The 27,897-nt window shown below is 33.5% G+C and overlaps 1 long non-coding RNA gene across 3 annotated transcripts in view; it reads left to right on the top strand.

The window, feature by feature from the left end:
- Positions 1-19,456: 19,456 nt before the first annotated feature.
- LOC138362194 (uncharacterized) overlaps positions 19,457-27,897 on the top strand; it is a 10,334-nt gene continuing 1,893 nt past the window's right edge. The window contains exons 1-3 of one of the 3 annotated variants that reach the window (XR_011227477.1): positions 19,462-19,867; positions 20,377-20,612; positions 26,571-26,677. This is a non-coding gene — a long non-coding RNA (uncharacterized lncRNA). Of the gene's footprint in view, positions 19,868-19,893; positions 20,613-26,570; positions 26,678-27,897 lie in introns of those variants that run through there. The other 2 variants (XR_011227478.1, XR_011227476.1) reach the window with 2 other exon arrangements.

The raw sequence follows: 27,897 nt of genomic DNA, 5'->3' as shown, positions 1-27,897 counted from the left end.
ATGCTGGCGCAACTCTCGAATGTGTACTTAAGTGGGATAAAAAAAACTCTAAGCTCATTCTCACTATGCAACTAAACGAGGACAGACGGATGGTGGGTAGCATTGTGAGATAAAATAAATAAAATAGTAATAATAATAATAATAAACAGTGTAATTGTAAATCACTCCTTCTTCAGTCAGGAATGGCACAGATTAGTGATGACAACACTATCTGTGAGTCTGCTCCCGAACCCTCCCCCTCCAAATGGACAGCAGCAGCAGCACCACCATCAAGTCAGGATTCTCCCGAAACCCACCCCCCCTCCAAATGGACAGCAGCAAGTCAGGATTCTCCCGAAACTTCCCCCTCCAAATGGACAGCAGCAAGTCAGGATTCTCCCGAAACTTCCCCCTCCAAATGGACAGCAGCAGCAGCACCACCATCAAGTCAGGATTCTCCCGAAACTTCCCCCTCCAAATGGACAGCAGCAGCAGCACCACCATCAAGTCAGGATTCTCCCGAAACTTCCCCCTCCAAATGGACAGCAGCAGCAGCACCACCATCAAGTCAGGATTCTCCCGAAACTTCCCCCTCCAAATGGACAGCAGCAGCACCACCACCATCAAGTCAGGATTCTCCCAAAACTTCCCCCTCCAAATGGACAGCAGCAGCACCACCACCATCAAGTCAGGATTCTCCCGAAACCCACCCCCCTCCAAATGGACAGCGGCTCCATCAAGTAAGGATTCTCCCGAAACCCACCCCCCCTCCAAATGGACAGCGGCTCCATCAAGTAAGGATTCTCCCGAAACCCACCCCCCCTCCAAATGGACAGCGGCTCCATCAAGTAAGGATTCTCCTGAACCCTCCCCCTCCAAATGGACAGCGGCACCATCAAGTAAGGATTCTTCTGAACTCCCCCCCTCCAAATGGACAGCGGCGCCATCAAGTAAGGATTCTCCTGAAACCCACCCCCCCTCCAAATTGACAGTGGCTCCATCAAGTAAGGATTCTCATGACCCCCCCCCCTCCTCCAAATGGACAGCGGCGCCATCAAGTAAGGATTCTCCCGAAACTCCCCCCTCCAAATGGACAGTGGCGCCATCAAGTGAGGACGGGATATACCGGCCACAGGTGCTGGATGACTCTTTTTATCCAGCCTCTGTTAATGATGTGATTGTGACTATCGCCATTGGGCATTGTGTAGTGGATTATGAAGATATCCCCAACTTTATTGCACGCATAAGGAGCTTAGCGGAGATTGAAAAGCAGCAGTATGAGGCTACAAATCCAAAAAAAAGAAACTGCAATAATTTAGTTCAAAGAATGATGAAAATACGAGCAGTAGAAATGTTATATGATAACTTCCGTTTGGAGTCACAGATCATAACGCCTGTTCACCTCGGTTTGGGAAGAATAGAAGTATGCTACAGTAAAATTGAAAGTGTTATAGAATGGGTTAAGGTAATGGCAGATATTGCCAAAAAATATGCAGGAGTGGATTTAAGCTTACCTGAACATTTGAGATTACTCAATCAGAAAGTTTATTTACAGAATGAGTTTACAGCTCTCTACAACCCTGATTATAAAGGATGTTGCACTGAGGTAAAACAAGATGAAGATGGAGAAAATGAAGATGGAGAAAATGAACATTGGACGATGACTTCTATATGGAAGATTTATATTAACTAGCTACAACAGTACAACAAAGCCTTCAGAAGATTGGTCCAAGAAATATATTATTATTTTTTTTTAATTAATTATTCTGTTCTGAATCTTGTTGTAATCATATGATTTTTTACTAATAATTAACAATTTGTTTTTTAATAAAAAATTACAATAATGGTCATAATCAGTGAAAATGTTTTCTAATGTGGTAGGAATGACATCTTTTGGAATTAATCATATCTTACCACAAAAGTTGATACATAAACAATGTAAATAAACTATTAAAATAACCGACCTTCAGCACAAAATGATAAGGCTTATCTTTTTTTTTCCTCTGATTGAAATATGAAATATATATAAACATTAATTTGCACAATATGTCTGTAAAAATTTAACCTATCATACATTTGATTTTACAGGTGGTAGATTGGATTGAACATTATGACTGGCACCAACATATGGAGAAAAGTAATTTCTGTTTTTAACAAGTTTATTGAAAATGAAAATCATCAGTTTAGGCCACTAGGCAATGATATTATAACCCAAATAACAGACACTAGCAAAATATGGGAAAGTCCGGTTGCAAAGATTATGTGGCGAAATCTGACTTATGAACAAAAAAAATATATAGTGAGACCAGACACAAAACCAGAATATGAGATGGGTTCAACCATTCAAAAATTTATTATGGATCAAAATGTTCGACTACTCATATCATCACCCTCTAATGGTTGGACTCAACTTGAACAAGAACTACGTCAATTGGAATGGAGAGGTGAAGCCTTTGTGAATGGTGAAGAGATTACTAGTGGTGGAACTGACTGTTATAATCAAGTGCTGATAATGACATCTCCTAAAAGTTTTTTTAAGAATATTTCAACATACAAGGGTGATAAAGTTATTTTTTTATTTGATCATCAGTCTTACCTGACCCATACAAAATGTGATCGGTGTGAGAGAGAAATCTGCAATGGTAATTATCTGTCCAAAATTTTGACAAGAAAATGGTTTGCCAGTGATATTTGCCAGAAAAAGTTCTTTGCAATGTACAACTTAGTAATACATTTCAACACACAACATGCATATGAAATACCGTGCCATGTGTGTGGGACAGTTTTATTGAACAGAGGCTGTCGAAAAGTCCTTTTTGGTAGTTTTTTTTTCAGAATTTGATGAAATTCCCACTCGTGGTGGAAAGTTACCAAAGTTATTTATAAGAAAATTCAAAGATAAAATATCATCTTCGAACGCTGCAGAGTGGTGGAAGTTTATCTTGAATGCAGATGAAAAGAAGATATACACAATAATAACACCAGATGAAGAAAAAAGGCAGTTGGAGAAACAGATGGATTTCTCACTAGATGTAAAAAGGAATAAAATATCCAAGAAGTTTTCTTCAATTTACCCATTGGAAGAAGAAATTTTGTATATAATTAACTGTCTTCATATTTTTCCTGATTTGTGTAGAATGCTACGAGGAGTATTTGATCATTATTTGCCACTAGAAATAGAAATAGATGCAATTATTAAATTCACAGGTGAAGGTTCTCTTGTAAGTGTTTTTGCTGGCACTGCATTCATTGAAAATCTATTGAGATTAAGAAATGTGGACGTGAAAGCTACTGATAATTACTCAAACATAAATTCTATATCATGGATGGAGGTTGATAATATAAATATCTCTGAAGCAATTAATAATAAATATCATCCTGATATTCATTTAATGACATGGCCACTAGAAAAAAAGAGTTCAATCCCAAGTGCAATGGCTGAGGGTAGTTTTTATATGAGCACTTCAGGATATTATGAAATGATAGATGAACTCAACCTAAGTGAAAGAGAACCTTTAAAGTATGAATATTATAGTGATGCCTTATATACTATTAAAGAGTTTAAGGGAAACAAGTTCATTTATGTTGGAGATAAAATGTTTTGTTGTGAGTGTAATGCTCTTTTTTCCCATTATCTAGAGGAAAATTTTGAAAAGGTGAATAGTGGAATTACATTATCCAAAATTCACTTCTATATCAGGAAACCAACAAATTGATCAAACTGTTCTAATAGACTATATTATTAAGGATTAGTTTTTAACTAGAAGTTTAATGCTATTATTATACTTTGGATGTGTAAAAATGTGTAATAAATGCTGTTTTTATATCATAGCCTACCTAAATTTGAGAAGTATGACACACTTTTTTTTTTTTTTTATTAGAAATTATAAGTGTTTAAAATTATTTAAAATATTAAAATTGAATTCACATCAGGTACTGACTCTGTATGTTTTTAATTAGAAATTATCGAATAATTATTCAAATTATTTTGTATATGAGATAGCAAATAAGGGGTTATGCATTCATATTTTTTTCTATTTACCATATTATCTCCAAGAATATATAAAACTGTACCAAAAACAGATGTTATAAGTGTAATTGTAATTAGTTTTAATATAACTTTTGTTTGGCGATTATTTATAATGTTATTTGAATTTTGATTATTAGGTTGGTTAAGGTTGGTGGAGTTGGAGGTAGGACTTGAGATCGGGTTGGTGTTGCTGGGATTAGGGTTGTTGCTGGAATTATTAGGGTTGTCACTTGAATTATTAGGGTTGTTGCTAGAATTAGGGTTAGGGGGGTTGCTGGGGTTAGGGGTGTTGTTGGGGTTAGGGTCGTTGCTGGGGTTAGGGTTGTTGCTAGGGTTAGGGTTGTTGCTGGGGTTAGGGTTAGGGTTAGGGTTGTTGCTGGGGTTAGGGTTAGGGTTGTTGCTGGGGTTAGGGTTAGGGTTGTTGCTGGGGTTAGGGTTAGGGTTGTTGCTGGGGTTAGGGTTAGGGGTGTTGCTGGGGTTAGGGTCGTTGCTAGGGGTAATAGTTTCTATACTAACTATAGTCATTATATATTTTTATATATGTATAAATAAAAGTAAACAATTAATATTATTATTATGATAAATAACAAAAGTATAATAGTATTATGGTAATTAAATATATTTGTGGGATGTATAACGGTGTAATGTCTAAGAGAATGTTCTTGAAGTTCCAATGATATTAACCTCAAAATCGACCCAGTTTCACAAACATAAATAAATTTTTTATTAAAATTTGGGTCAATGGGATGTATTTTTGAATTAGGATATAAGTAGGTTTTAGCTAAATTATAATTATGTGGATTACATAGAGCTTTACATCCTTTATTAAAAACTGCTTTCTCAAAAGATGAAGTTTCCAATAAACTTTCAATATCCATTGAATTACTACAGTTCCAATATAACTGCTCATCTAGAATGGTAGCTAAAGGATGGGAAGCATCTTCTATAATATTTTTTTTTTCATTGTGTACTAAACTTTCATTACAAAATCTTCGTTTATATTTGTCTCTTATGAGAAAAATTCGATCTCCAAAATTTACAAGACTATATCGAAAACATCCAGTATTAATTTTATTATGTAAACGCATAAATTCTATAAAACTCTCACTTGTTTCTAGTTTTGAAATTTGTTTTAGAATGGAACAGTATGGATAAATTTTAAACCACTCTTTAAATCTTGTCCAAATTAGAATTGCCTGGATATTATTATATATATTATCATCATTAAATATTGTACATAGAGATTTTTCATCATATATTTCACAATCATTAAGACACGTAAGCAACATATTTACATCTTGTAAATAATTACAATAAATATAATATGGATATTTAGTCTGAATATGTATCCGGAACATTTCTCGTACTTTTGTTCCATATATAAATGTTAATTTTCTTAAAAAATAAAGGTCACAACAAAGAAGTGCTTCTATATTTGCTTTGAAATTTTGAATATTAGTTTTGTTAGAAAATGCTAAGAGCTTTGGATCAATGATTTTTTGAATATTTTCATCTCCTTTAATAATAATATCATTAAAATCATCTAAAATCTTCTTTATAATAGCTGCATCATTTATATCTTGAATTTGTCCATATAATTTACCTATAGGAAGCAATAATAATTGATCCAAGGTATTAATAATTTTAGTTGCTTCCTGTTTATTCATTTTTTATTTGAAATTACATTACTTTAAGTTTTACAATATACAATTTTTTCAGTAATATATACCATATCTTTTTCAAGAACTGTTTTTGAATGGTTACGAAGAAATGGAATAAAATCAAAGAACTGAGCAGCATTTTCTTCGTTAACCAATTTTTCAAAATTCGAAGGTGTAGTAACATCACTGAAACCTAGTATTTGATGTTTTCTGTATGGAGACTGACTTATTAGTTGACGCATTTGTGAAACTGTCAGAAATACTTGACCAACAAATATACGATTGAGCTGTAAATCTTCAGACCTAATCCACATTGTATAATCCAAATTTGGAGTTAACATGTTACCTAGGGCAAAACTTCCCGATATATGGCTAATATCACCTAATTTTTTTTGAAATTCTTGATAATATCTGTTAACACCTGTATCACCCATGAGGTAATGTCCTAATACATACTGAGGCGAGCAAGATAAAAAATGTTTATCAAATTTTTCAATAATAGCTACATTACTTCCTAATTTAGATTTATATTCTTTTACATATGTGATAAACTTATATAACTTTGAATCATAAACTAACGGAAATTCTTCCAAATCCCTATTTTTTTTATTTCCAATATTTTGGGGATTGTATAAATGTAACAAATGGGTATTGACATTTTGATGTTTCTGTGCCTCATGTAATTTTAAAATATCACACTCTGATAAATTGATCATTGTCTTATTTGATCTTATTATTTTTATATTTGAAATATGAAAGTGTTACCACCTCCTCCAGCCTTTGGGTCATCTAATCTCACCACCTCACAGTCGATATTAGGGAATCCAAAGAAGTTTTTAAAAATTACAAAACATGATGAAAATATAACTAAAATATTTGAAAAACTTTTCCAAGATAATGAATTGAAAATAAAGGAGGGTATTGAACATTTATCTACAACTATGATTCAAACTTCGTTGGAACACGTCCGTATTATTAGTCCACCTAGTACAGTGCAATGGGATATAGAGAGTGTGAGATGTGCTATGAATAAAAACAATTGTCCTACACATGAGAGAGAGAATGGAAAAAAAAGGGATTACAGTTAACTCCACGAGAAGCTCAAATGGTATTATCAGATATATCATCATGTAATGCTAATGATAATGATAATATATTTTATCAATTATTTTTAAAAAGTCTTACCTCTCCAGATTTACCATCGCGAAGAATAGTCACTAGACTAAATATTTAATTATACAAAAAATGTGTATGTATTATGATATTTTATTTTTCGTTATTCTTACTATTCTTAGTATTATTATTTGGTTTTATTTATTTATATATTTTTCACCAAATCAGATTGAAGTAAGTAAAAATCTGATACTAAACAATAAAAGAAAGACAATAGAAAAAGAATCTTTACCACTCATACCATACTCTATGGCTGTATATAAACATAATAATAAAAATACTAAAAATGAACGTGAAAATTTTTTTGTTCATATTATGCCTCAAAATTATCATTTTTTCGTAGAACAAGGCCAACTCATCTACCATCCTACTTCCCCCCAAAAGAATAATATATGTTGTACATTATCAGAATTTCCTGAAATAGCATTTGTTTTTTCTGTGGAAGAGTCAACTACTTCTTTAACTATTCCCCAAAAAACCAAAATGTGTCGCCGACCTCTTGAGTATTTAAAAAGTAACATATATACACGAATGACATATCGTTTACAGACACACCATTTAAAAAATCCACTAAAACTTCTCCATCATCTCGCACTCACAGGACGTATAAAATTAATAAAAAATGATAACTAAAGGAGAAAATATTTATTTACTTTATTTACAAGATCCCCAAAGAAATCGACATTATCTTAAACGAAAACGAAAAAGAAAAAAACGTAATAAGGATAAAAAAAGATCATCATTACAAATGTACAGTAAATTCCATGAATTATCTAACATCAATAATTGTTATGTTGATAATAAAAACTTGGTAGAAGCTGAAGTATATATTTTATGGAATTATGTTCACATCACTATAAAAAATGAAGACCAGGAAGACTGTTATCTCCAACAGCAAAATCTTTCAGAAGCTTTAGCCATATATTCCAAATATGTCCGCTTTACTTGTCCAATTTGTTTAAATGAAAATAGCGATAAAGATCTTATAATGTTACATTGTGGGCATGGTATATGTATTTCTTGTTACCAGATGGATAACTTTGACAAGTTATTTTGTGCCATATGTCGATGTAATAATCCACAAGTTTTAAAGGGTATTGGTTCCTCTCAATAATTGTTTAAATATTTCCAAGTGGCTGTATACTGAAAAGTTGGTATAGATATAGCTTTTACGAAATTGGGAAAGTTGTTGATTACAAAATTTTCCTCTTTTAATATGATTTTTTAAAATACATACTACACTAATACTATTATCTTCGACCGATATAATAACATATGTTTTTCCAATTGATTTAATAAATAGTATAGCTACTAATAAAATTTCTCCAATATCCTGAGAAACATTTATTTTTAAAATACCGTTACTGGTGATACTCAACATATTTGTATCACTTTTATTTAAATAGATTACAGATATTGTTTGTAATGAGGATAAATTTGGTTGTGTTACCACATTCTGTTGAAATTTTAATCTACCCTCAGGTACTACAGGGGGGGATGAGAATATGAGAAAACATTCTTCTTCCAGATTGGGAACTTTTTTCCATAAATGAGGTATAATCTGAGTGTTTAGTACATTCATGAAGTTTGAATTCTTTATTAGTATTTCCTCGCTCGCAAATTTCATTAGTAATTGACGCATCCAATAAGAACTTGGCATCTTGAATGTAGACATTAATTGTGGCTGTTGAAAAACACTTGGGGCAATATTTATACTCGATGGGAATATTAAGAATCCAACAGAAAAATCCTGAACATTGTAAACAATAGTAAATTTTTGTATTAGATATATCCAACATTATATTTTTTAAATAATACAAAAAATAACTACAATGAATAGTAATAACGGCTTACAACATGAAAATAACATACTTTTAGAATTAGATAATTTAATAATTGAATAATATATTGATGAAATTGATAAAATTTATAAAAATATTGAAAATTTTTGTTCAATATCTCGATTATATTCGTTATGTTCTAAAATTATGAATATATTTAATATAGCCTCTATATTTTTATCTATTTTATTACCATCACAAAATTATAGTTTAATTTTTAGTTTAGTCGGTATATCATTAAATAGCATGTTTAGTATTGATTTGCGTAAAGAAAAACTTCAACAAATTGTATCTGTATATTATCTCTATATTATTCCTGATTTAGAAAAGTTTATTTATGATAATATAAGCAAAGATATACGACAAATTCGGAATTTTCAACATGAGATAACTGCAGGGAACATTATTAACAAAATTAGTAATATTAACAATAATAATAATAATAATCCTAGTCTTTCTTGTTTAGATAAAATTGCTCAAATGAAAGAAATTATAACAAATAATTATACAAAATATATGGGTGAAATGTTTTCTGTGCCTGTAAGCTTAACTTATGTAAATTATACAAGTATTATATTGTGCTTCAGCACATATATATTCCTATTCATTACTATTCCTCTAATACACATATACTTACCCCCTCTAATATAAAATTTTTGGTAAATATATAAAAAAATGGATGAACATGTTATTGATCAAATATTTAGTAAATACCTAAGTGATTTGGAATGTATAAAACAGGAATTCAATCGTCCTATTTTTAATCCACGTACGCAACGAGAAATTATAACATATGTCGAAAATGAAGATGAAGAAACCAATAAACAACAATCTTCTCCTCCTATATCCACACTACAAAGGCGCAAAAAACGTTTATTACTTAACCCATCTAGTTTGAAGAATTACAAGTGTACGTTTGAAAAATTTGGCCGTTTTAAGCTTCAGCAAGTCTGTCGGGAGGCACCGGTTACACCAGATTTGATAAATATATATAATGTATATTTAAATCGGGATGCCAATTTAAAATATATGACGCGTCTAACCAACGTTCGAACACTAAACAAGTACATCGTAGGTCCCATTCTTGGACAAGAAATGCGTCTTCCTCGTACATCGGTTAATTTACGCCGTAACAATAAGCCTATTTTAGATAGCCGTTTGATCGCTCAGACGGTTGCTAGAATATGGAATTTTTCTCAGTCTGAACATGCTTACAAAATTTTACTTATATACCATACAGGTCTTCGAGCCATAGAAGCCAACAATGTAACTTATCGTAATGTTGTAGATGCATATTACCCAGCCACTCAGACTGTTGTTTTGCCAGTAGTATACAGTAAACACGGTAAGGATCGCAACATTCCCTTATTAAAAGGAGGGGCTTCCACTTTTTTTATTCAATACCTCATTCCCTATGCAAATAAGAAGATGTTACGATTAACTCTACTGAAATATCCTGGGACAAATATAGCTGATCATTTGGATAAACCTATTTTTGATTCTAGTTACCAGAGTACACATAAAGTTTTTAAAAGTTATCTTTGGAAAGTTGCTAAAGAAAGAAATCAGAAATTATCTCCTAATGAAGAATATAGTGTTCAAGAAGATTTAAAAGGGGCAGGTCTCCATTCACTCCGAGCTGATTTTGCTACACGTACTTTTAACAGTCTTTCAAGACAATTAGGTAAGAATCATATTTTACCTTTTAAAATTATTAGTGAAATTTTAGGACATTCAAACGTTAAGGAATTTTTAAAAAGTTATATTAATCAAGGTGAAATAATAATGGAAGGTGGAAATGAAGAAGATGAAGAATTTAGTGGTGAGGGTGGCGTTGGTGAAGTTAACCAATTGCTTACAAATGATGATAGTATTCACTGTTGTAGCAATGCACGAATGGCCCTACGACACCGTTATCGTCATATGAATGTAAATACAATCTCTAATTTGGAAGATCACACTTACCCATTGGCATCTAAAGAAGCTTCACCAACCATAAATAATAATTCTCTATCAATATCTAATAATAATAATAATAATATACTTACTAATACAATTACAAATAACCCTATTGATAATATTGGTACAACTATTACTATCGATACTGCTACGACTAATGCTACAGTTAATAATATTAATAATAATATTATTAATAATTATAATAATGATGATAATAATAATAATAATAATCGAATCGTTTATATATAAATAAAAAAAAATATGTAAATAAATAATTAAATATATATTATACTATATATAACATGCAATCTTCTAACATTTATAATATATAGATATATAAAAAATGGACAATAATTGTTTATTGTTAGCTTTCAACTACATTCAAAAAACATCTTATGAACCAAATGATAGTTACTATAATCCCCGTCTTTATAAAAATCATATTCTTTATGAAGCTTCTGTTTTAGTAGTAAATATGTCTAATGGTTTTTGTAATGTAGATAAATCAGCTTTTCATTTCCCTCTTAAAAATATTTATACATCTCTACATTTAAAGGCAGATGAAGATGAAATGATTAGTGATGATGACGATGATGATTTGAATAAGTGCCTAGAATTGTTAGTAACCAAGTTTAATGTAAAATATGCTTGGGTTTATGGAATTAATCAAATCCTTTTTAAATTACAGGTATTGCAGTATCTTACTGTCTTTAATATAAGGAGTTCAACTATCTATAAATTTGGAGAAGAAATTAAATTAGATGAGTATTCCATACCAAGACCTATACAAGTTTATAATAAACGTAATAATTTTCCACCACCTTCACATAGTATAACTAATCTTTGTCAAATGCTCTCCAAAAATCTAATTAGAGGATATCAAGATTCTTTGAAGACTATTAATTTTTATGCAGATAGTAAAAAGAACCCAGATTGTAGACATTTACATTGTTCTTTACATTTCAAAGCCACCAAGAGCAATTCAACGTGTGCATGTTTATTAAATGAAATAAATCGCCTCATTCTCATGTTTTTATCCGCCAGTCAAGATCTATATTTAACCGAATACAAAGAATATATTAAATGCAATCCAAATCACAATGAACGCTTCTGTCAATTCATGGCTGGACGTGAAGTTGAATTCAAACTACAAACGCTACTACTCAGTATGATTTATCCCGAAAAATTTCATTGGGACTGTTATAGAAATGAAAATGGGATTTATGTGTCAGTAAAACTAATAGATTATCCAAGGAAAAATATAGATAAATATAAATTAATTAAATGTCAAACTAGTCAATTTTCTAAGATTATTATGACGGAAAAATCAATCAACCATCGAGATTCTAACTTCATTCAAAATATTATGATATTTTTGGGGTTTGATGAAATATATAATGTACATTTATTACCTTAGTAAATAAAAATGGAATCTATTATTAATAGTAATTTATATTTACCTACATCATCTGATGATTACTCAAGAATACTATCTTCAGATTCAATATCGTCATTACCTTTATTTTCACAAATTTCTTTACAACCCGAACCCGAACCCATACTTGAACCTGAACCCATACTTGAACTTGAACCAAGACCTAAACCTAAAATGGAACCAAAATCAAAACTAGAACAACAAAAACAACCAGAACTAACAGATTTGCCATCTCCTAGACCACATTTCCCCAAAAAAGATAGAGGTAGTTTATATAGTCATGTATTTGATTATAAAGTGAAAAAGAATAATAAAGAATTACGACGATATCTATTGAAAATATACATTCAACAAAAATGTTCTCCTAAAAACAATGATGATGAAATGTCTAAATTTATTTATGAATTTGGTAATCAAAATCTAGAGGATATGGACGATGAAGAATTGAAAAATATTATAAATATGATAACTTTGGTACAAAATATATTATCAGATCACTCTTATGTTAAAGACTTCTTTCAATTATTTAAAAATGTTTCTGAACAAATTAAAGACATTGCTCTCCAGAAATATCCTCAGTATTTATCGTCAATAAACCTGATTTTTAAGCAGATTATAATTAGTTTACAACGCATTGAAAATAACAAGAATGAACATGTTGACAAATTATTAATGCTTCTTTCATTAGACATGAAAGATATGAAACACTATCAACCAACTTCTTCTAGTACAATAATAATACATGCCTTGGTTCAAACTGGAATAAGTTTAATTATGTGTGTTATAATAGAATTTATTAATAATCGGGGTAAGGTTCAGGCAGAATACGATGCCAATCAATTCTTTAATTTAAAAGAACATGATGAAGAATTAATGGAAAATGTTGAAGACAATGATGATAATCCAATAAGAAAAAGATTCAAACCTTCTTCATAAAAAAAAATATTTAAACATCATATGTGTTCAAACATCAGGTACCTTAGAAAAATCTTACAATACATTATGCCTACTATACAGTCCATCTTGGATACATCAGTGACAATGAAACAGAAGTGAAGTGCATGTTGTATGATTATATAAAAGGAGTTGAATATCATCTGAGCCTTCAGTTTATTAGCAGTCAGGATGCCCTCCGCATCCTCTCCTTAAAGACAAACTGACATAATGGGAAATTACTTGGAGAAAGCTGAAACGAACCCCAAATCTAGAACTTCAAGTCCCTTTTTAGAAGAGGAAACAATGGATGGTAGGTAATAATACGAATATATAGATGTTTATATACATTTTTTACAATATACCTTTTTTTTTCTTATTTTAATATATGTTTATTTTTTTTTTTTTTTTTTTTTAGAACAATCTACACAGCAGTTAATGTTGCCCCCCCCCCTCCCGCCTGAAATGGTTATAATAGAGGATGTAACACCACCCTATTGTAACACCACCCTAACATGTACCACTACAATGGAACACCACTATAATGGAACACTACTTATCCTGAGTAACACTTCCTCATCGGTTGCACTTGATAACACTGTTATGAGCTGACATATGATGGTTACACCGGAACCAAAGGTACACTGCCAATAAGGAAATGCTAACACAAGGATTAAATACGCTGCCACCATCTGCCTTTGACCATTGAAACTATATCAAGCAACGAGGCAAGAAACATTGCTTGACTAGGAGAGTACTTTCTATGACTGTCATTAATTATGAAAACGGTTGTCAGCCACTATATCCAAAAGGCTAAGAGGATTCAACAATTGACACAGACGGGAAATTTAACGAGTTTATTGAGACCAAAATTATGTCAATCACCACTTATAAATGCTACTCTAACACTGGCAAAAAGTTAAGAAATTTGGACATGGAACAAAAAACTCAGAGATCACACACATTACCTTAAGCTATCTGTCTCTCCCTGGCTGAGATGTTCTTCACAGCCCCGCTCTCGATCCCGGTGTACCGCCCTCTGCCCTCCTATCCCAGCAAACACAGAACGTTTGTGGACGTTTTTAAATGGTTCCACAAAGGTAATACTGTAACTTTTGACATAAATACGTATATCTGATGTTCTTAAAACCAAAGGATATAACTAAAAACATATATTCTTGAGACACAGTTTTTTAAGATTTATGTAAAAATTTAAAAATAGTAGTGAATGCTATGGTATTATAATGTTTTCATGCTTTATATTTAAGAATAAATAATTTTCAGTCAACATTTAGTTTTTTTTGTTTACTTTCTGTAAAGCTATCCAATTTACGTTCTTATAACATAAATATAACATTTATATGACGTCAGTATAACGTTATTTACACGACATCATTACGTTATTATGATGTTATATTAACGTATAATTCCTGTGTGAAAACCAGAATATATATTGAACTTTATGTTTTAAACCTTGTAAAGTTATCATAAAACTTGGAATAAGACGGTAAGCATGCTTTACTTATGAAAATATACAAACAAATCAACAAAAACATTTTAACATAAAAAACATAAACATAACATAAAGTAATTGCATGCATGGGAGTTAACTGGAACTCTGTAATATTGCATACATGAACCTTAAGGTACAAACCCAGTGTATTTACTCATGCAGTTCTTTCCTAAATCTAAATTTTTCCAATTTTTACACTTTGTTTCGAGTTCTGTCTTGTGTTGCTACTTTTAATACCCCATTAATGTCCCCTTTGTTATGTCCATTCATCCCATTGTGCACCTCTACCATATGTCACTCCTAATTCTTTGCTTTTCTAGAGAATGTAATATAAGCTTTGACAATCTTTCTTCATATGACAGGTTAACAGGTAGAACAAAGATTACGATTTATATATGGATAACTATTATAAGTCGGTTTGAATGAGTGAATTGCTGCTTGAAGATAGGTATATACACCTGTGGTACTATCAGATTGCATCGTGGTGAGCCTAAAACCCTTCAGATCCAAGCAAAGGGTAAAATGCCAGCAGATACAATTGCGAACACATTGATACCAAAATGAAAGACATATGACGAGAATTGAGGTAACCAAAGTGAAAAGAGTGTTCACATTACATTGCACTAGAGTGCTCCCGGGTTACTTTCTCTCACTTTCTCTGTTTTGTGCGGATGGTACACCTTGCTTTTGGAGTTTATATGCATTTAAACCTGTAGATAATTCTATTGCTAACACATTGATACCAAAATGAAAGACCTAGGATGAAAATTGGGGTGACCAAAATGAAAAGAGTGTATACATTTTATCGCTCTTGTGCGCTCCCTGGTAACACACTCTCGCTTACTCTGTTTGTTGCGGATGGTAAGCCGGGCTTTTGGAGTTTATATGCCTTTAGTCCTGTAGAGAATTCTATTGCGAACACTTTGATGCCAAATTGAAAAAACTAGGATGAGAATTGAGGTAACAAAGTTGAAAAGGGTATACACTTTTCAGTATTATCACACTCTCTAATGTAATGAGAGTTGCCTGAGGGTGGCTCAGCTTTCTTTTTCTGGTACCCTTGGCCTACATTCATCTTGTCGGCGGGTGGAGCGCGCTGCTGTCTTTGACATTATATGCACATAGTTCTGTTGGGAATTCTATTGCGAACGCATTGATACCAAAATGAAAGACATAGGACGAGAATTAAGGTGACAAAGTTGAAAAGAGTATACACTTTTCAGTATTTCCGCACACTACCAGGGAATGTCCAAACAAAAATGGAGAGAGTGGAGGGGTAACTTGCCCAAAACGCGAAAGTGTTTGGGGAGATTAACTTTCGTTCAATACTATTATGCAAAAGGAGCCACACATCTATAGTTCATCCAATAAAATCAGCAGACTTCTAGATGTTACTACTGCTCGGCTTAGACTCGGTTACAAGTATTTCTGGGAATTCTCATTATCTGCCGATGTAGACCTGACCAAATGTTAACTGTCAACAAAATTATTTGCACACCCCTTCGTCACTATGTGATAGTGAATTCAGAGACAATTCTATAACCAATGTACCAACGATGTGTCAATATTTCATTCAAAATGATCTGGTACCAGAAATTTTAGCCAAATATCCCCAGTTTGCTAACTGTAAGTAGTAACTAAGTGATTGTAACCTATCCACCGCTGCCCACTGGATGGGGAGCGGTGTGCAGGACAAACATATCAATTGTGACACTAGCTCTCCACATATGTCAGTTGCTTAATTTAGAAACTGTACTTGTGATCGATCTCGAACCTATTGTTGATGTGACGACTTATACTGAATTTTGTAACTAGCTCATCAAGATTGTAACTTGCTTAGCTAAATGAATTGTTGGGTTCAGTCCCTGAGCCCATTATGTGCCTCTGCAACCCTTTCCACTACCGCCCACAAGATGGGTATGGGGTGCATAATAAATGAACTAAACTAACTTTAAGGCATCCTGAAAGAAAGCTTGGAGGGCTTGAAAAATTGCAGAACGAAGCCTTGAGGATAATCCTTGGGTGCCTTCGTACCACAAAGATACTTAATATGAGAAAGGAACTTAATATTCCGAGCGTTGTTTATCGTGTTACTGAAAATAACTGTCAAATTGGTATAAAAATGCTTAGGCTAGCTCATCCTAACCGTTGCACAGAAGCCCTCCAGAATTTCTTTATTGAATGTAAACATTGTTTCAAATAGATAAATAAAATTGGAACTGAACTCAGAAAGTATCAGATTTATAATTTGTACCAAGAGAGACAACAATAGCACTTTCCTGCACTGTAGGAAATTACACCCTTTTCAATTTTAATCCCTCCCTTTCCATCAAAGGAGCAAATTAGAGATCAGTCCCAGCTTTGTCTTGAGGCAAAGCTCAACGTCTTAAGCCATATTGATGCTCTGTCCACAGAGCATTCTCTCTCTCAAATCATATACACTGAAGGTTTCCTACAGCGCCCAACGGGTGCAGCTGGAAGTGCAGTTGTCCTGGCAATAGGATATGACTTATATTTTGAGTGGGGAGTCCGTATAAACAACCGGGCCTCTACCCTTCAGACTGAACTATTTGCCTTGCTCCTTGCACTGAAATGTGTACAAGTATCCAAACTTGATACATTAGTTGTAAGTGACTCTTTATCATCCTTAATTGCTCTCAACTCTTTAAGACATAACTGTAACATGCTTGTGTCTGAAGCTAGACACAAATACAATAACAACTTGAGGAACCTTATCATAAACAATAATCTCAACAAAAATCACATAGTTCTCAGAGGTGATTTCAATATTGACCTAGGGCTACAAAATAACCCTCAAGTAGACTGTTTCCTCAACAGCATGAATTCCTGTATGCTCATCCCCGCAATCACCAGGCCCACCCGAGTCACTCAAACATCTGCGACTACCCTGGATCACTGATGGACCAACATAACAGCTCCTCTTACATCAAGTATAATCACTGACAGAACAACTGACCACTATCCTACCTTCCTTGTAGCGAACATGGCCATAACACCACCAGGTAACAAGAAAATTACCTTTAGGTTACAATGTGAAGCGGCAATAGGCAATCTCACAAATGCCCTCCACAATGTAAACTGGGAATCTAAATTTATCAATACACAGGATAATAATTCGTTAACTAGCCTCTTTCCAAAATTTAAAGCCTTTACAATACTTATTGTCCTCTCCTCACCAAGCAAGTAACTGGCAAAAAGGTTAAATAATCCCTGGCTCACTAATGGCATACTTAAAGCAATCGACAAGAAATATGAATATGAAAAAAAACTTAGGATTGGCCTAGTTGGAAAAGAAGTAGTTAAGAGGTATGCATCAGTGCTTACCAGTATAATAAGAGCAAAGCGTTCCTATTACGAGAATAGATTCAAAGAAGCAAAAGGCAACATAAAAAGCACATGGAGAGCCATCTCTACCATCCTAGGAGCTAAACAACATTCACATAATAAGATAAAAATCTCCAAGGATGGTTATACACCTGCAACAGATCTTGAAACAGCAACTGAATTTAATAGCTTCTTTTCATCGTTTGGTGCTCACCTTGCCCGAAAAATCCCAGAGACTCAGACATATGTTACCACATATCTTTCACGCAGCTATCCAAACTCTCTTCTCCTCTCTCCGGTCAGCCCTACAGATGTTGTGTCCATCATTCACTCGCTAAAAACCAAAGCTGGGAACATTAGTGAAATACCATCGATGGTACACAGGCGTGCCTCCCATGCCCTTGCACCATCCATAGCACTGCTGTTCAACAAATCCCTAGAGTGTCATACCTTCCCTGATATCCTTAAAAAAGCAAGAGTAACGCCAGTTCATAAAGGAGGTAACACGGCAGACATAAATAATTACAGACCCATATCGAATCTACCTATATTATCAAAATTATTTTTTTTTTTTTTACAAACAGCTCTACTCCAATCTTGTAAAATTCAATATACTAAGTCCCTGTCAGTTTGGCTTCCGCTCCCAAAAGAGTACCAATGATGCTATTGTTAGTCTGCTTGACTTAATCTTCTCAGCCCTTGACAAAAGTGAGTTTCCAATTGAACTCTTCATCGGCCTGAGAAAGGCCTTTGATACTGTTAACCATAACTACCTCTTACTTAAATTCCACCATTATGGAATCCGTGGCCTTGCCCTAAACTATATCCGATCCTATCTTAGTAACAGACACCAATATGAAGCCATCAATGATATAACCTCTCCCACTCTACCACTTAATTACCGTAAAGGTGCCACAGAGCAGCATCCTAGGACCCTCCTGTTTCTTATATACATCAATGATCTCCCTAATGTCTCTAACATACTTAAACCTATATTGTTGGCTGATGATACTACTCATCTACTCTGACCCCAACCCACTCCTGTTAAATAATGTTGTAAACAATTAATTAAAAAAAGTCTACTTGTGGTTGTCAACCAACAAGCCTCACACAAAACATAGAAAAGACCTACTATATCTTATTTGGAAACAAATCAACAAATGCAATTCAGCTTCAGATAGATAATGTAAACATTAGCAATAAAAATGATGGAAAGTTTCTTAGCCTATACTTAGACAAGAGACTCAACTTCCGCACCCATATACAACACATAACTAAAAAGGTTTCTAAAACAGTTGGTATATACTGTTTAAGATCAGATATTATGTACCCTACTCTGCTCTCCTCTCACTCTATTATGCACTTATCTATCCCTATCATTCTTATGGCGTTTGTGCTTGGGGTTCAACCTCTGCAAACTACCTCAAGCCCATCATCATCCAGTAAAAATCTGCTATCAGGACAATAACTAACTCTACCTTCAGACAACACACAGCTCCCTTGTTCAAATCCTTAAACATGCTAAACAAATTCACTCCATACATTCTTCTGTGTAAATTACGTTTATAAAGCCCTTTTTCTAACTGCAAACCCTGTTCTGAAACTCTTCCTGGACAGATGTAATAGAACACATGGCCACGTCCCCACCAGACATAAATATCTCTTTGATATCCCCAGAGTCAAACTTAATCTATGTAAACACTCTATGTAAATAAAGGGACCTAGTTTATGGAACTCACTCCCTTATAATGATTTGAAAAGCTGTCCAACTTCTGCCATATTCAAAAATAAAACCAAAAAGTACCTGTAGTACTTTTTAAGTACGAGGGAGTAATGCGCAAAGCGTCCCTCACCTGTGACGTCACAGCGTCAACTGACGCCATATCAACACATCGGCCATTTTGTCGTCAGTTCAGTCATGGCGAGGACTAACCCTTCATGCAAACTGCACCTACTATCAAGAAGAAGAAGATTTTGTGTTCCACCGATAGTATTATCGTAAGTAAGCACTTATATTTTATATTTTATTAAATTAATTGATTCTATTTTTCTGTAATAAAGGTCCAAAGGGTTGTTAAGGAACAAGGGTGTACCGATACCGACGCTCAGTGCGCTCAACTCACACCAAAGTATCACCTGTGTAGCTTCTGTAATTAGTGTTAATTAGTTATGCTATAAGATAATGAAGCGAGTATAAGATTAACTCGCTACAAGGGTACTGTGTTGGGAGGTGAGGGCTGTTACTGGTGTCTGTGGGGATGTGAGGACTTGTACCAACCACTATCACCACCAGTACCTTGTCTTGCACCCTGCTTAGTTTTCCTATTGAGATATGAAGTATTATTGCATTCATATAATTATTCATTCATTGTCATTACTATTTTTATGGGCTATGTTCTGTTACCCTAATGCTTTTTACCCCTGGGCATGTCCATTTACTCTCCAGCCCTTCACAAGCCACTGCTGCACCCCCTCCATGCCCATACTTACTGTGCTTATTCTTACAGGACTGCACTGCATTATGTGGTGCTCACTGCCTGGACACCTTGATACATGCATTATAGGGTTCTGGTAGTTGTTCTACTCACCAAGCCCTTCCAAGGCCAGGCTTGACATGTGAGAGCTTGATCCAACAGGCTGTTGCTTGGACAGGCCCCTCAGGCCCACATATCCACCACAGCCTTGTTTGTCCGGCACTTCAAAATCAAATGTTTATTTACGTAAGGTACATACATATTTTTAGGTAAGGTACTCTTTATTTGGGTAAATTTATCTTCGTAGTATTTAGCTTTGGCTCGTCTAATTATCTTGGATAGCAATAACGAGTAATTCTTTGAGAATTCTTTGGAGACAATTCCTAACCTATACTTCTCCCAACCTATACTTCTTCTCAAGGTCATCTTCACTTCTTGAAGATGTTCAGGTTTTCTCTTGAAGATGTCGACGGTTGTTCCAGCAATACTGTATTTCTTTTATTGCTGAAAACCTGTTTTCAGCCATAAAAAAATAATCCTGAATCCAGAAAAAAATCCCTTTTGTATCGTCTGGAAATTTTCAAATATTGCTGATCAAACCTGAGTCTAAATTATTTGTATATATTATGAATTACAGAGGTCCCAGGACAGGGTTTTTAGGCACTCCACTTACATTTTCCCACTCTGACTTAACCCCCATTTATACAAACTCAGTCTTATCTTTTAGCTAATAATTTATTGTACACACCATACTCAGCCTGTGTAGGGTAGTTTATTGTGCATGTGTAGTATATATATTTGTGTAGTATATTTGGTATATTTAATGCCTCTAACCTCTCCTCATAGTTCTTGTCCTTCAGTTCTGGGAGCCACTTAGTAGCATGTCTTTGCACCTTTTCCAGTTTGTTTATGTGCTTCTTAAGATATGGGCACCATACAACCGCTGCATATTCCAACTTTGGTCTAACAAAAGTCGTGAACAATTTCTTGAGTATTTCGCCATCCATGCATTTAAAAGCTCTGAATATTATCCTTTACCTGCAATTGGTTGTTGCTGTATTTATAGAATATGATTTGTTCTACTTTACATTTGTTTGTTCCTTTTTTTCAAAATTTCTTTCTGCCTCTCTCCTCACTGCCGTGTAGTTGTTTCTCTTTGTATTACTGGTATGTTTGGGGGTTTGGCCTCTTCGTATATTGATTCCATTTTTGTGTCTTTTGGTCTCTGTCCGTCTTGAAATTTCAGTTGAACAAATCCTGTTTCCTAGTTCTGCATCTTTGTTTTGGTATAAATGTTTTTGTTCCTTTATCATATATTTCACAAAATTGACATACTGTGCATTAATTCATCTCAATTACTTCCTTTCCTAACAGCAAGCCTTTCCAGTAAAATTCTTTGAATTCTTTTCTGACTTCCAGCCTAATGTTTGTTTTATCCTAGTGTGTATGATGCCTAGCGTGTGTCTGGTGCCTGTTGTGTTAAACCGAAGATAAATGCATAAGTATAGGTCAGTAATTTCTCCAGCTTTGAAAGGGGCTTTCATTATGCAGCAGTATTCCACTCTAGAGAGCACTAGCGTCTTGAAAACTATCATCATCGGTATAGCATCTCTAGTGTGAAAAGTTCTTGTTATCTATCCTGTCATTTTTCTTGCAGTTGTGACGGCTACTTTATTGTGTTCTTTAAATGTAAGGCCTTCTGACATCAGTACACCCAAATCCTTTACGTTGCTTTTCCGTTCAATGTTATGATTTGACTGAGTTTTGTAAGTGGTTTCCGTTTTTATATTTTTTATTTTTTCCGTAGCGCATGAGCTGAAACTTATGTTCGTTAATCACCATGTTATTTTCTGTAGCCCATAGAAAGACCTGATTTACATCTGATTGGAGGTTTGCCGTGTCCTCTATGTTGCCTACTCTCGTGAAGATTCTAGTGTCATCTGCAAAGGATGATCAAGTACTATAGGTTGTGTCCTTGTCTATGTCCGATATGAGGATGAGAAAAAGTATTGGAGCAAGCACAGTACGCTTGGGGACTGAGCTCTTTATGGTTGATGGTCCAGATTTTATTTTGTTGACTACTACACATTGGGTTCTATTAGTCAGGAAGTTGTATATCCATCTGCCTATTTTTCCGGTAATTCCTTTTGAACGCATTTTATGTGCAATAACACAATGGTCACATTTGTCAAAGGCTTTTTTTTGTCAAAGCGTTTTGTTTGTCTTCCATGGCATCTAGTGCCATGTCAGAGTGGTCCAGCAACTGTGATAGGCAAGAGCGCCCTGTTCTGAAACCATGTTGTCTGGGGTTATGGAGATGCTGTGATTCCATGTATTTTGTGATCTTACTTCTTAGCATTCTCTCAAAGATTTTTATGATGTGCGATGTTAGTGCTATCGGTCTGTAGTTTTTTGCCTCTGCCTTATTTCCTCCTTTATGGGGCGGTGCTATCTCTGCTGTTTTTAGTATGTCAGGGACAATGCCAGTATCTTGGCTTTGTCTCCAAAGAATGTGAAGGGCCTGCGATAACGTTTTTTACAGTTCTTGATGAATATAGAGTTCCAAGAGTCAGGGCCTGGTGCAGAGTGCATAGGCATACTGTCTATGGCTTCTTCAAAATCCAGTGGGGATAGGATCACATCTGATTTATGATTTGATGTTGGTATCATATCCATGAAAAATTCATTTGGGTTATCAATCAGATGGATGGAGAGCTACACTCGTGGTGTCCCATTTTCCCAGCACTCTTTGTCATATAATGCTTTGAAACTTTTGACGGATTTGGCCTCCACCACCTTCTCACCTAACATGTTCCAACCGTTTACCATTCTGTTTGCAAAAGTGAATTGTCTTACATTTCTTCGGCATCTTTGTTTAGTTCGTTTAAATCTATAACCTCTTGTTCTTGAAATTCCAGGTCTCGGGAAATCTTCCCTATCAAGTTTATCAATTCCTGTTACTGTTTTGTACGTAGTGATCATATCTCCTCTTTTCCTTCTGTCTTCTAGTTTGGAATATTTAATGCCTCTAATGTCTCCTCATAAATCCTGCCCTTCAGTTTTGGTATGAATGTTTGTGTGCCTTCATCGTATATTTTGCAAAATATGGAATAAATCTCATTTACTTTACTTTAAGAATATGGTTCGATCAATTAAAAACCCTCTTGTTCAAATTGCAAAGAGACTGAAAGAGATGCAGCATGCTCAATGGATTATATATTAGTGATTATTATTAGGATTATATATTAGTGAATCATATTAGTGATTCAATTATTATGGTCATAAAACAATAAACAAATAGTTTTGGTGTTATTACACTCTATTCACAGGTTATATATAAGTATCTGCATGTTTTGTTCACCATTACAAACCACTAAGTTGGTTTGATTTTTGTTGAGATTGTTATTTATGATAAGATTCCTTACGTTATCTGAGAATGAAGCTATGTCGGTATTGGGAAATCTATAGATGGCACTTATAGTCAAGGAGGATTTAAGGGATTTACTGGAGAACTTGGCAAAGGTATATTCACAATAGTCGTCTCTATTACTAATGAGACTATTGCAGATGAAGGTATCTTTGTAAGATATTGCTATGCCACCTCCTTTTTTTATTAGGCCTGCAGTTGTGAATGGCTTTATTATCAGCCAAGTTGTAGCATACAACATAGCATATATATGTATATGGCATACATATATATATATATATATACACATATATATATATATATATATATATATATATATATATATATATATATATATATATATATATATATATATATATCTATATATATATATCGGACAATTAGTAAAAAAAAAAAAAAAATTTAAATTATTTTACCTTGTACCTAGATCCACCAGGCCTGTTTGGTGCCTGTTTCAGTACTTCAGACATCTGGAAGGTCACATCCTCCTCCTCAACTTGTGGATGTGCGTTGATAGATGATTCTGTAAAATTAAGTTATTTATATAATAATAAATTCAGTATAACAATAATATTCTGTAAAATTAAAAGTAATTTATACATCAATCAGATAAAACTCTCCAGAGATGGTGATACACAACATATAAAGGACAAGTTTCAGAACAAAATATGCATTTAGGAATAAGGTTTTGTACATGTAGGTAGCACATGAGAAAATAAGTGGAAGGTGATCAAGTTTATATTAACATGTTAATGACTTTGTTAAGGCTTTGCAAGAATGAAAAAATATTAATAATATAATATCACCTACCAATTAATTGTACATCATTTATAAGTCAATTATTTGCATTATTATTATTCAATACTAATGATATAAAAATGCATTTTGTAATCTACTATTTATGCAAGTATTAAGCACAGGATCATGAAATAAACTGCAAAATACTGTAATGGATAAACCAATTAAGTTTACATTTTCCTATAGCTAAGTCAGTCAGTTCTATTAGCAGCAGAGAACAATTATGCCCAACCTCTATTAAATGAAACAATCTTAAGAGCAAGTGATAGAAATATAATCATTTATGCTTGGGATTATGGAATGGTTCCAAATATGAAAAATATTAAGTTTTTTGGTTAAAATTTTTTAACTTAAAATTTACATTTTTAAGTGAATTTTAAACTTTAAAAAAATTATTTAATTTTTTGGTTACTTACTTAAAATAACATTATATAGTTCTTGTTTTTGTAGAAATGCCAATTTCTTCTTTTGCCCTTCCAGACTGTATAGTGACCACAGGCCGTTTGTTCATATCTTCATTATTCTTCGAACTGTGGTTGCACAATCAGACCCACGTACACTGGTTAAAAGCATCACCTAAAAGCAACAACAAAAATGTAGTACACTGACGAATTTTGAATATATATTATATATATATATATATATATATATATATATATATATATATTAGTTGATTTTATACCCGCATTAGGTCAGGTGATAATACAATGAAGGTGAAAACATGGGGGGATACATAAGGGATAAACATAGGGGCTGCAGAAGGCTTATTGGCCCATACGAGGCATCTCCTATCTAAACACAAAGATTAATCCAGTGTAATTGGCCTGTTATGTTGTAACATAACATATATATATATATATATATATATATATATATATATATATATAATGTTATGTTACAACATAACAGGCCAATTACACTGGATTAATCTTTGTGTTTAGATAGGAGATGCCTCGTATGGGCCAATAAGCCTTCTGCAGCCCCTATGTTTATCCCTTATGTATCCCCCCATGTTTTCACCTTCATTGTATTATCACCTGACCTAATGCGGGTATAAAATCAACTAATATATATATATATATATATATATATATATATATAATATATATTCAAAATTCGTCAGTGTACTACATTTTTGTTGTTGCTTTTAGGTGATGCTTTTAACCAGTGTACGTGGGTCTGATTGTGCAACCACAGTTCGAAGAATAATGAAGATATGAACAAACGGCCTGTGGTCACTATACAGTCTGGAAGGGCAAAAGAAGAAATTGGCATTTCTACAAAAACAAGAACTATATAATGTTATTTTAAGTAAGTAACCAAAAAATTAAATAATTTTTTTAAAGTTTAAAATTCACTTAAAAATGTAAATTTTAAGTTAAAAAATTTTAACCAAAAAACTTAATATTTTTCATATTTGGAACCATTCCATAATCCCAAGCATAAATGATTATATTTCTATCACTTGCTCTTAAGATTGTTTCATTTAATAGAGGTTGGGCATAATTGTTCTCTGCTGCTAATAGAACTGACTGACTTAGCTATAGGAAAATGTAAACTTAATTGGTTTATCCATTACAGTATTTTGCAGTTTATTTCATGATCCTGTGCTTAATACTTGCATAAATAGTAGATTACAAAATGCATTTTTATATCATTAGTATTGAATAATAATAATGCAAATAATTGACTTATAAATGATGTACAATTAATTGGTAGGTGATATTATATTATTAATATTTTTTCATTCTTGCAAAGCCTTAACAAAGTCATTAACATGTTAATATAAACTTGATCACCTTCCACTTATTTTCTCATGTGCTACCTACATGTACAAAACCTTATTCCTAAATGCATATTTTGTTCTGAAACTTGTCCTTTATATGTTGTGTATCACCATCTCTGGAGAGTTTTATCTGATTGATGTATAAATTACTTTTAATTTTACAGAATATTATTGTTATACTGAATTTATTATTATATAAATAACTTAATTTTACAGAATCATCTATCAACGCACATCCACAAGTTGAGGAGGAGGATGTGACCTTCCAGATGTCTGAAGTACTGAAACAGGCACCAAACAGGCCTGGTGGATCTAGGTACAAGGTAAAATAATTTAAATTTTTTTTTTTTTTTTTTACTAATTGTCCGATATATATATATATATATATATATATATATATATATATATATATATATATATATATATATATATATATATATATATATATATATATAATATGTATATGTGTGTGTGTGTGTAATTACCTAAGTGTAGTTAAAGGATGAGACCGTCTTCCCAGCACTCTTTGTCATATAACGCTTTGAAACTACTGACAGTCTTGGCCTCCACCACCTTCTCACCTAACTTGTTCCAACCGTCTACCACTCTATTTGCGAAAGTGAATTTTCTTATATTTCTTTAGCATCTGTGTTAAGCTAGTTTCAATCTATGACCTCCTGTTCTTGAAGTTCCAGGTCTCAGGAAATCTTCCCTGTCGGTTTTATCAATTCCTGTTACTATTTTGTATGTAGTGATCATATCACCTCTTCTGTCTTTTAGTTTTGGCATATTTAATGCCTCTAACGTCTCCTCGTAGCTCTTGCCCTTCAGTTCTGGGAGCCACTTAGTAGCATGTCTTTGCACCTTTTCCAGTTTGTTGATGTGCTTCTTAAGATATGGGCCAACTTCTGTTGTTGGGCACCACACAACAGCTGCATATTCTAGCTTTGGCGTAACAAAAGTCATGAACAATTTCTTTAGTATATCACCATCCATGTATTTAAACGCAATTCTAAAGTTAGAAAGCGTAGCATAGGCTCCTCGCACAATATTCTTTATGTGGTCCTCAGGTGATAGTTTTCTATCTAGAACCACCCCTAGATCTCTTTCTTTATCAGAATTCTTTAAAGATTTCTCACATAATGTATAGGTTGTGTGACGTCTATGTTCTCCTGTTCCACATTCCATAACATGGCATTTATTAACATTAAATTCCATTTGCCAAGTGGTGCTCCATATACTTATTTTATCCAGGTTTTCTTGAAGGGCATGACAATCATCTAAATTTCTTATCCTTCCTATTATCTTAGCATCATCAGCAAACATGTTCATGTAATTCTGTATACCAACTGGTAGATCATTTATGTAGACAATAAACATCACTGGTGCAAGAACTGAACCCTGTGGTACTCCACTTGTGACATTTCTCCAGTCCGATACATTGCCTCTGATTACTGCCCTTATTTTTCTATGTCAGAAAATTTTTCATCCATATTAGAAGCTTACCTGTCACCCCTCCAATATTTTCCAGTTTCCAGAACAA

This window comes from Procambarus clarkii, unplaced genomic scaffold (genome assembly GCF_040958095.1).
Source record: "Procambarus clarkii isolate CNS0578487 unplaced genomic scaffold, FALCON_Pclarkii_2.0 HiC_scaffold_1417, whole genome shotgun sequence".
In the NCBI taxonomy this organism is placed as follows: Eukaryota; Metazoa; Arthropoda; class Malacostraca; order Decapoda; family Cambaridae; genus Procambarus; species Procambarus clarkii.
Note: the sequence above shows the minus strand (reverse complement) of the source record. Positions and strands in the feature narration are given on the sequence as shown.